This window comes from Glycine max, chromosome 12 (genome assembly GCF_000004515.6).
Source record: "Glycine max cultivar Williams 82 chromosome 12, Glycine_max_v4.0, whole genome shotgun sequence".
NCBI lineage: Eukaryota > Viridiplantae > Streptophyta > Magnoliopsida > Fabales > Fabaceae > Glycine > Glycine max.
The window spans coordinates 30,960,253-30,972,746 of NC_038248.2; the positions used below are offsets into that span (position 1 = coordinate 30,960,253).

General features: G+C 31.3%; 1 pseudogene; it reads right to left on the bottom strand.

The window, feature by feature from the left end:
• Positions 1–7,961: 7,961 nt before the first annotated feature.
• LOC100780828 (receptor-like protein kinase 5) lies at positions 7,962–11,889 on the bottom strand (annotated as a pseudogene).
• Positions 11,890–12,494: the final 605 nt, after the last annotated feature.

A 12,494-nucleotide genomic window follows, 5' to 3' on the forward strand; every position in this document is an offset into this window, starting at 1 on the left:
AACTAGAAAACTTTAGAAAGCTTTTGGCACAAAGAAGAAGAAGAAGTTCAAAGAGATTCAAGGCTTGTAAAGGATTGTATGAATAATTGTAAAAAAGTGTTCAAGATTGAAAGAATGAATTAATGAAAATGCAAAACAAAGTCTTGCTTTTATAGGCTCTTCATGTCTGGTCAAGACAACCATTTAGAAGAGTTATAACTCTTAGAAAAACTTAAAACCAATTTGAAAAAGTCAAAAACCTTTTGAAGAGATACATCTTTTGATTTATTCAGAAACAAACACTGGTAATCGATTACCAAATCAGTGTAATCGATTACACAAAGCTTTTATGTGAAAGGATGTGACTCTTCACATTTAAATTTGAATTTCAACGTTCAAAGGCACTGGTAATCGATTACCAAAACATTGTAATCGATTACAGCTTTTTGAAATTAATTGGAACGTTTTAAATTCAATATGAAAACTTTTTCAAAACAATTTTGCTACTGGTAATCGATTACAACAATCTGGTAATCGATTACGAGAGAGTAAAAACTCTTTGGTAAACATGTTTTGAGAAAAATCATGTGCTATTCAATTTTTGAGAAAAACTTTTCATACTTATCTTGATTGAGCCTTCTCTTGATTCTTGAATCTCGAGTCTTGAATCTTGATCTTGATTCTTGACTCTAAACTTTCTTCTTGAGTCTTGAATTCTTCTTAATTCTTATCTTGAACTCTTGAATTGTTCTTGATTCACTTGAGTTGTTCTTTGATTGATCTTTGAGCTTTTTGTCATCACCTTTGTCATCATCTTTTGTTATCATCAAAACTCCTTTGAATCACCTTTGATTCACCATGAAGCTTTGCTTCTACAGAACCGTTCAATGTAGCATGATAATGCTAGTAGCATAACACTCACTATTACAAAATTGTCTTTCAAAGATAGTTTTATTACCCTTTCCACAATGATTTTGAACCGTCTTTGATTTCGTCGTCGTGGAAGGTGTACACTTTCCACAACGGTTTTTAAATCGTCTTAGAATATTTGTTTTTACATCGATTGTTGTTAAACCGTCTTAGAATGTATTTTTTTTATAAAAAATGTTAATGAAAGATGGATTTTCAAAAACCATCTTAGAAAGTACACATTTTTAAATGGTTTTTCTAAAAACCATCTTAGAATGTCTACTTTCTAAGACGGTTTTTCACAAAACCTTCTTAGAATGTGTTATTTGTTGTCAAATAATTTTGAATTCAATCAACATGCTGTTTGATTAACTATGTTAAGCCAAATAAATAAATAAATAAAATCCAGTATTTTTGGTAAAACTATAATGTTAGAAAGTTGTAGCAAAAAACAATAAGTAACAAGCTAATGTAATATAAGTTTAGTATCATCATTTGATTAATATGGTGTGTGATCCTCTTCGGCTTCATAAGAAGGTTCCTTAAAAGTGATCCACAACCATACAAGATATATCAGCCAAGCAACAACCATAACTCACCTGGGCAAGGTATTCTGATTAAATGTAAGCTTGGAAATTTTAAAATTAATTTGCAATATGCTAGCTAATGTAGGACCACAAGCCATTCCAAGAGCAGTACCACTAACAAAACCTGTTGATGCTTGCATGCAAATTTTTAACAGCACACAATCACTGATATAACGTTGGTTAGCAGCTTTGGCAAAACAAAATCTATAGCAATAATCAAGTGTTTGTCAGTCATAAAAGGTATTAATGTGATTAGTACCTCCTAATATTCTTAGTATGATGATGATGGTAATCAATGTATATACTTTTGAACTCAGACATAGAACTATTCAAATGTTGGCAAAGTAGAACCTAAAAATAATTCAAAATTATATGAAGACAACACAACCATGTACAAATTGGATTCTTTTAGGAGAAGTCCATCACTTCACCTTTGCATGAGTTGATGTAGCTTAAGACGACTTAGTCTTGTTATGCTCTGACTATATATAAGACAAATGTTGATCTCCATTGTTGTGGCCAACACAAATTGTATTTGGCCATTGAGAATTTTCCATGAGAGAACCAAGAATTTCAGAAAAATGCTCAAAGTAGCTTTCTATGGTTGTATTATTGTTTTCACCTCATTCATCTTCATAAGATGATCTTGTTTCATTTCTAGTTGGGAAATTTTCAGTGATCTCTATGTCTGAGTCATTTGATGCACAACTTGGTGTAGCTAGAAATGGCTCAATCTTGTCGTGCTTTGATTGTATAACGTTTCTTGGTCGTGACAAATCTTCGTCTCACAACCCCTAGTTATGTATGTCAATGAAAATGATTGTGGTGAAACTTGAGCAACTTGCTGAAAGTTGGGATTTGCCATTATATGCATAAGCTCCTCATTGAGAACAATGTCATCCTGTGAAAATACAAAAAATAGAACAGGGAAATTAGTTAAGTAACCATGAGTTTCTACTCTATCATTTTCCCTCATGTGGTTAGTTTTATTAGCACAAAGCCCTTATTGGTGATAGTTCTATTGACAAAAAAATCCTATGCATGGGATCATTCTATTGAATCCAAACAACTAGACATTGGCACTTTGATGTGAAATGTTCAAATGATCACTAGCATCACCACTAAAATGTATGGATGAAAAAATGTAGCTTGTAAAGAATTTGATCTACAAATAATAACACAAAACATTTTTCATAGTCACTTGTAGACTAATAACACCATTTGTACTTGATCCATCATAAAATTTTGTTATTATACTTGTATAAATTAAAATATGATCCTAATGATAATCAAGGCTATGAAAAATTTAAGTTAGATGTTTAGTCCAAGTATCAACTACTAGAATCACAGAAGTCTACAGAAGCATGAGGCTGCATGCTCTAAGGAAAGTTAGAAAAAAAAAAAACTCACAAGACATGCAAGTGCAGACGAACACACAAGTAGATACCTTCATTGAAAAAATTGAACCATTGAGATAATGATAAGATGATTGCTGGTCAAAAGATTGGCAATGTCCCAGTGAAGTTCCAACTAGCTATAGCCCTAGTTCAAAATGCTCCTTAAGAACCATGTCTAAAGGATTAAAAGATTGAGGATCCAAAGAGGATGGTGCTGACAATAGAGTGAATTTCATTTCATGGACAAAATGGGAAAATTGATGAGTCCCCATTGACTTCAGGACAAAGGCTGTTAGTTTTGTTCTCATTATTTTGTGAATAGAAATGGTTTTCATTGTAGTCAAAGGGAAAACCTTCATGCCAATTGTGGTTTTTGTTTTCCGCAAGTTCAAAGATTAACATCTGGATAAAAGCTTGCTTGAGAGAAGTCTACACAGGATAAAACCAATCCAAATTGAACTAGAAAGTTTCAAGTTATGATAGGTTAAATTTAAATCCATATAAGAAACAATATGAATCATTATGGAATTTACTAGTTATTCTTGAAATTTTATGACATAATATATTGACTTGGTGAGGAACTAAAATAGTTGACAGAGAAGCAACATTTAATTTATAAAGAAAATCAAGACAAAGTATAATTTTTTTTAAAAAAAATAAGTTGAAGTTGAGAAAATCACTTACAAAGTTGGAGAGCTTGGTTAGTTTGAATGGGTTGAAATTAAATGGAGCTTCATCCAGGAAGAGCTCTATACTGTGAAGTAGAAAGAGACCATAATCAAACAAGTTATCTTGTTGCAGTGACTGTCAAGGACATTTTGTCACAAAAACATAGCATCATCAAGAAGAGAAATACTCACAATTAATAGTAAGAAATCTTTTAAAGAATGACCATTTTAGTGTTTCTAATAGAAAAGTCATGAAAATGTTAGCATGTAATACCGAGACTAAGAGAAAATGTGTATTCAAGAATCTTGATGAAAGGTTTACTCCACATGTATCCTTCTGCCTCTCTTTCCATTCTTCCCACAAATAACTGTCAATTGATGAGTCAATGTATCACTCCAAAAAGAATGATAAATGCAATTTTTTGCTAAGTTAAACTGAATATTATACCAATTTATCTGAACAAAAAGAAAATTCTATAACTCAAACAAACATGAATGTCATATGATCAAATCATAATTTTTTTTCTAAAAAAAACATGTCAAAAAAGGTTTATATATTCTACAAGATTAACAAGCTCTAAATTACATGCCTGACATTCATGTCGATATATAGTAGGAATCCTTTGCAACCTCTCCCAACAAGGTTTCTCTCCATCCCAAATCTCAACCACCCATCACATCCTCTTAATGAATTGAGGGTGCTCCTTGAAAAATGCTTGTCATTATTGTAAAATTGAGTATATCTTATGATGAACAATGGAAAAGTCTAACATATAACTTGAAATTTAGATGGTATGTACACTATCTTGCATTTTTAATTTATGTATAACTCACCAAAGGTGAATCAAGTTTAACCACTCAATATGAGTAATTATATAACGTACATATATGATTGAGTTTGATTTTAATATGAAATTATTTTCTTTTATTAGATATCAAATAGAATTACCTGCAAGGAGTCATACAAATCACTGCTAACACCCTCTTCATCATGGCGAATGTCACTCTCATTATAAGTATAGGTGAACCTTGTCCCAATAATGGGTTGGTATACAAATATGAGATTTGATGCCTACAAAACAATAAAACACTGAATTGATGCCAACAAGAAAACAAGTAGTGTATTAACTTTATTCTTTGAGCTAGTTAAAGTCTATAGCATAAGAGTGTAGACAAGAATATACATAATAGTATCAATTAGTTTGTTTATTTTTTTCTTGATAGACATTGTGCATGGAATGAGCATAAGCACAACACATAAAATTTGATAGGGTTTGTCACATAATGATTATATATGAGTGAGAAAAAGACAAAGGGAGTTAATATCTACGTACCTTGTCCCAACCATAGTCATTCCTCACAAGAAAGAAGTTCTTGGTAAGCTTAAAATGACCATTTTCATAAAACAAAGTTAGTTCATTGTTGCATCCTGGTTCTCTAGTCAGCCATATGACAACATGATCATTCTTACTGCTTCGAGATTCAAAGAAAAACTAGAACATCCTACAGATGATAAAGAAAAAACTAATTATTCAATTCAAAGCAGGACCACATATTAGCTCCTAATTAATTATTTACTAAAAGATAAACATTTACTAATAAGCAACCTAAGAGGCTTCTGCAGTATTAACCAACCTAAACCAGTTCCATAGCTATGTGACAATAAATTTATGCTGGTTGAAATCAAACCAGAATATATAAAAAATATATTAGCCGTGATGCAAGCATGCATGTCAAAAAACCATGTAGGACAATTTTTATTATGTTCATTCAATATTACTCTATAGTTGCTTCAAAATCAAAAGTAAATAATTTTTAATTGAGTTAGCCAAGATTCTAGTAACATGCAACTAATTTTCTAAAACTAAATAAAGGGGTGGAAGTGGAACAACCAAACAACTATTTAAGTTAACCTTAATCAATCTTTTTCTCCACATTATTTGCTTCACATGGCATGGCTTCAATTATAGCTTACAAGAATTTTAACTTTGTTTGCTTTTAACCAAAATATCCCTCTTCCTCTTGGAACTTAACTTTTCGCACCTAGCCGAATAAAGCAGCATGCAAGCTAAATAACCACTTACAATCACAAAAAAGAATTCTCTAGTCTACCAAACTACCATATTTTTGACTTTGATAACAACCATTTTCTGAAGTGTACGAATTTCCTTTGTTGGGAATACAAGAAATGTCAATGAAATTTTTATAATCATTTGAAATAACTAAGTTACTGGACTAGATCTACCAGCATATAACAAGCATTTAGTGAAACTTGTCAATGGTTAGGGGTTCTTACCTTCGACGTCGCGGTGTGGCTAAGGCGAAAGCGAGAGTCAGTGTTCACACCTTCAACGTTGACGATGACACAAGAACATGACAGTGGTGGTGCGACATGACAGAACAATGGTGAAACCACGACGACACAAGACTGAGAGGTTTCAGGGTAGCAAGGCTTGGACGCGAGAGTGAGAATTTCTTTCATCAGTGATGACTGATAACGATTATTTTAGAAAACTTTTGACTTTTAGAGAAACAACCATGTCAGTTTTAGAAAAACCTTTGTTAACTCACAAAGCTTAATGATGGTTTTTCCAAAAAATTGTCGTTAAAGAGTTCTATTAATTACAAAAATGCCATTGTATAATTTTTTAAGACGGTTTTGGTAAAATCATCTTAAATCCAACGACGTAAAAATCTTTTTTCTAGTAGTGATGGTGGTGTTGGAGTTGTTGCAAAGACTGATATAAATTTTAATGATTTTTCTAAGAATCATAATAATATAAAATCAAACAAAATTTTGAAATCAATGATTGTCACAATTAATAGATAAACGATGCGTACCTTTCTCAATAGTGATACTTCCTCCAATGTACTTTGATTTTCTTGAGAGAAACTCTACTAGAAACAAGACATACAAAGATAGTTCTAAACGTCATTCAAAGATGTTTTTGAACCGTCTTTGAAGCCTACGTCGTTGAAAGTCTTGACTTTCGACGATGGTTCAATAAAAAACCATCTTAGAAAAAGGTACCCTTCTAAGACGGTTGTTAGCTAAGAATCATCTTAGAAGGATACCTTTCTAAGAGGGTTCTTTTAAAAATCGTCTTAGAAGGGTACCCTTCTAAGACGGGTTTTAAAAGAATCGTTTTAGAATCATTTTAAAAAAATTAAAAATTAATGAGGATACTAAGACGATTTTTCCAAAAATTGTCTTTGAAAGTATATTTTCTAAGATAGTTTTTCAAAGAATCATCTTAGAATGTCTTTTTTTTAAAAAAAAATTGAAGATTCTAAGACGGTTTTTGGGAAAACTGGTTTTTCTAAGAATTGTCTTAGAATGTATTTTTTTTAAAAAATTAATTTAATGAAAAAAGTTCTAATCAATCTGTTTTAGATGTCATTTTTTAAAGTGCATTTACACCACGAAATTATTGAAAGACAGGGCTATTAAAATTATGTTTAAGGGATATATCAACAAAAAGAATCCACAAAAATTACAATTAGAAAACGGCCAACACCCAAAATTAACTATTAAAATCACATAAAATATAGTTAACATGCAAAAATACAAACTCAGTAGAGCTTACGGTACTTCCAACATCACCACAATTTGTGAACAAGCCCTATAAATTAACAACTCAAATAATATTAATCACTAAAAGTAAAATATCAAAATATAAATTATAATATAATAAGTGACATGAGAAACTGAAAGAGTAAACAGGAGGGAGCTACATATTATTTGTGGAGGAAGAAGAAAAGGGGAGAGATATGAGAAGCACATTCCAAATTAAAATGATAAAGAATTAAAATCAACATTTTAAAAGATAAATAATTAGTTAGAACTAAAAAAAACATAAAATATCATAATGGTAATTTAATCTCTATATTATTATCTTGATTTTTAAATATAATTTTTTAAAACTAATTTACCCCCTTTAAAAAAATTAATTAATAGTATTAATTTTGTAATAATATATATTATTTTTTCAAATTTACCTTTGAAAATATTGGAACTCATCATTTCTATTTTCACTTAATTATTTTCTACTTAATTAATTAAGTTGTGTTAATATTTTTCTTCATATAAGAAAGAGAATGAAATTATCTTATCAATTTATAGCATTTATTGTAAAGTAATTAAAGATATTTTGATAAAAAAATAATTAATACAAAAGATAATTTAAAAAAAAAATCTTATAACAAAGAATAATTATTTTTTAAAGAATGTTATATTGAGGGACAAAGTTAATATATTGTGAATAACTTGTTTCATACAATTACGTATATGTGTGTCATGGAATTGGAACTTTGAATATATATATATATATATATATATATATATATATCCGAAAATCACTTGATTTTGTGGAGAAAGAATTAGATTGGAAATTAAGTTGTAATATATTACCTGCTGGAAAGGTTCTTGGGCTCCACTTTGGGCTTCAATTGGTTGCTCATGGTTTCTCATCTCAAGACATGTAAAATTTAAAACAGCTTGTGTCGGGAAAGCATTCTTGCTATGGGTCTTTATCCATCTCTATGATTTAAGTTTTGATATCCTGGAGTAAGCTCTGATGCATGACTCTTTGATTTATACAACCAATGAATTCCAGCAACCTGTTTTTATAAGAAATCGTTAGCTGATTCATGCAAAGAAAACGCCCTTGCTAAATTATTGTATGCATTTAAGAGTTTACTTTTGCTGCTAACTTCACTTTGCAACCTAGAAATACATTGTTAGCTCTATCCAAGACCTCATTACCATGAATCAATAATTTGTTGGAATACCATGTTAGAAAAAATTTCCCTTTCTTTGTTGGATAAGTTCCCCTTGACTTGAAATTTTTTGTAGATTCAGGTGCATCATTCAATTCTCCAACATTATCTGGCATCTCCCGTTCAGGATGGCCAGCCCTTGTTGCAGCCCCTTTGAAATCATCTTTAATATATTTGTCATAGCACTGCAATATTTCAGACGTATGTAGAGAAGTTCGAGAATTGAAGGCTTGTTTTAATTGGTATATAAATATATACCGTTGAGCTTAAACCTTATTTGTTTTAGTAGACCTAATATTCCATGGAACTATATATGCATAAATAGCTACAAACAAAAAGCTCCAAACTCACTTGAAATTCTCTAATACCCGGGAATACCCACCCCAGATTTTGTGTGCAAGAAGGATATCGAAGTTCTCCTGCAGGACCAAGCCCTACTTCAATGTCTATCGTGAGCTCAGATTCAAGAAAATCTTTCATATTATCTCTGAAGCTCCTCATGTAGTCGGTGTATAGCTATATCAAATGAGAAACAATAAATATTAACATCAAGAAGTAGAAAAGTTATCAATTACTACCTTGCAAACAAACGAATGCAGTTAGCAATTTGTCAAGGCCCGAGTGAAAAGGTATACAGACTAACTAGAAAGACCAACAAATTCATTATGGCTTTATTTTATAATAGTCTTCTTTCAATTATTAATGAAGTACTAAAAATTGGACTTGGGGAGACCAAAAATGGATAATTAAGCATGTATATGCTTAGAAATATAAGAATATTAAGCAAAACAAGAACTTTGATAACATGTAGAGTCTAGAAACAAGAAGAATATGTGAAATAAAAAATTTCAAAAAGGTTACGTCAATGGGAGTTTGCCCATGAAACAGAAGTTGGATGTCTACACCGAGGGATATACATTCCTTATTCCTGATACCTTTGTTGTTGGTATAAATTTAAAGGATATCTGGGTTTGATTCTCCTTGGTGGGTCTCTCTAACCTATCACTTAGTTAGGGTACAACATACAGAGAAATGAGAGAAGATGGGTTTAGAGTCATCATTATGGTCAATCCAATCTCGGTCAAATGAAATTTTCTTGGTTGCAAAAAAAAAATGCTAAAAGATAAAAATAAATTATTCTAGTCTTGAACCATTTGTGGATGCATAAATTAATAAATTAAGAACCCAACTATTTAGGCCACAGCTTGATGATATAGTACCACACTATAAATCGTTAGTTTGTTTCTTGGTCTAAAAAAAAAAGAAGAAAAATTGTTTACCTTAAATTTAGAAGTTTCAGCTTTTAACGTCACTCTAACAACTCGTTCTTTCTTGAGTTGGCCACAATCCAATTTGAAGAAACAATGTTTTGTTCTTGGCTTCCTTGCTCTATCTACACAGAGAATATAGCTAAGCAAGAGCAATATATTTGTTAGTCAGGAAACAAAAAGATTAAACAAAAGCAAATAAATTTAGGAAACAAAAATATTGAAATTCACTCACCTGGAGCAATATAGCCAAATGAGCCAATCACAGCTGACATGGTGTTAAGTTCCCCTGGCTTGATTAACATCTTAGCTCCAAAATCAGCAACTTTTGCATTGAATTGAGTATCCAAAAGGATGTTGCTTGTTTTTATATCTCTATGAACCACAGGTGGTGAACAGTCAAGGTGCATATAGCTCAAACCTTGAACAATTCCAATGGCTATTTTCAACCTCTTTGGCCAATCAAGGACCACTTTACTTACTGAACTTGACTTAATCTTCTTGTGCAGCCATTTATCTAGGTTGTGGTTTTCAAGATACTTATACACAAGGAACATAGAATCCTCATTAGAGATACAACACATCAATCTCACAATGTTGGTATGATGAATATTGCTCAGTATCTAACTTCTGCATGGAAAGAGTTTCCGAGCTTCTTTTCTAACTTTCTGTTATTCCAAATCTTTTTTACAACAACATAGCCTGAACCAACACCAATGCGGTATACTATACGTTATCCACGACTACCAATGATGTTTTGTTCTGTCATTGATGAGACAATGCTTGATTCTGTGAAATTAAGCCTCTCAAAGGAAATGAGCTTCCATGAGTTAATCAATCCATGCTTTCTTTTTCTGTTAAATCTAATAAGCAAGAGTGATAGCAAAATGGTCAGTAACAAGGCTACTATCACCAAACTTATAACCAAACCAACAGACCAAGATGAGCCTTTGTTTTTTCTTTGAAGGCAAGAATTGCATAAGGTAAGGTTTAGTGCTGGGGTATCAGCACAAAGACCAAAATTGCCCAAAAAGCTACTAGCAAACACAGAATTTTCAAATTCCTCCCGGTCAAATGATTAAAAGACAAATTGAGATTGGTGAGTCTAGGGGGTAGAGAAGGAACTTGGCCAGAGAATTCATTTTTTGATAGATCAAGTTGACTAAGGGCAAGTAACTGACCAATTGCATGAGGGATTTGCCCATAGAGTTGGTTATGGCTCAAATTTAGAGCTACTAGGGATTTCCATGATATTATATCTAATGGAAGTGCCCTAGGGAGTTGGTTTTGATCAAGCAACAAGGTTGTTAACTTAGGAAGAACTGTTAGCTGTCATGGAATACTTTCATTAAAATTGTTCTTACTTGCATAAAACACTGCCAAATTAGTCCATGATGACACTCCACTTGGAATTCCACCAGAAAACTGGCTGTAACTTATTTATTTACACTATATATTTATACTACTTTATTTTAATTCTTTAAAAAATAGGATGCTGACATGTAGAAGATTATTATTCACTTATCGGTAGCAATTAGTTTATTTAAGTATATTAATGTGTTTTCACTTAATAGCTTAAGCTTTTAGGATAGTTTATTCATGACAATGGTATAATTCACGTTTCCTTTTTATTTTCCTCTTTCTATATGCTGATGTTTGTTCATTTTCAAGAAGAAAGCAAGCATAATCATTTTTATGTCCTTGTGAGACACTCCAATACAATTGTGAATATAAGTTAGTGCTCTACATATCTAAAAAATAAGAAATAGAAGAAATGAGAATACAAGACAATCTGTCAACATTGTGAATATAAGCTAGTGCTCTACACATTATAGTCCTAGTAGTAAATAAGAAAGTTAATTGCATTGTCAAAAATAAAAAGAGAGTACAAGACAATATGTTAACATTGTAAGCTTTCCTCTCCGGGAATTCAACAAGAAAACCCAGAACTAAAATATTTGGCTTCAAAGTCCAAAACAAATTGCTTATTTAAAGAAAATTAATCTAATTACGGTGGGCTAACTTTAATAGTGTAAGACTCTACTAGTTCTACTTTGAAACAGTATTGGTATAATATTACACAGGATCATTATTTTAGTTTCTGGGAAAAGATGGAACAAAGTCAATAAAAAAGCTCTGCTCATCTAATCCAAAGTGTTGCATGCGGATGTAGATAGGAGTTGTGTGTGCACCGTCGTTATGTTGCAAGAAAGCACATTAATATAGATGGAACAAAATCTGTTCACAGGAAAACACCAAATTTTATGAATGTCAGGTCATACCATATCCTTGATGCATCCATATCCATAAAATTGACATGAAACTGTCTTGTCTGTAGAAAAGAATATCTGGTGTCTACTGGAGATAATTTTTTTGAAAATTTGACTCCCTTTGTTTTTTAAGAAAGAAAGTCGAATAACAACCAAAGTGAAAATGGATAGAAAAAAACATCCTTGCAAAACATTTACCCCAAAATATAAGGGTTTGGTGAATAAAATTTTGGCATAAAAGCCTTAAGCAAATTATAAGGAAATTGCTGAAGCATCCTTATCAAGAATTTTCATAAAGAAGATTCATTTCTTTTTCTAAAAAAAAAAATACAAAATCTAGACATTGCATAAATTTAACCCAGAACAGAGTTGTCTAAAATAGTTATTGACATAATATATTATGTTCCTATGGAAGAAAAAGGTTTTCACATATTAATCTTGAAAACATCTCAAACTTAAACTTTGGTTGTGAATTTGTACATATAAAATACCAGAGAGACTTTATTAATCATTTAATCCTTATATAAAGAGGTATCCTTTAATTCCATCCATATGTAAAGGAACAATACAAAATACATAGCCCCGCAAAACTAGAAAAGCAAAATTATGCATAACAAAAATTTTCAGTCAAATAACT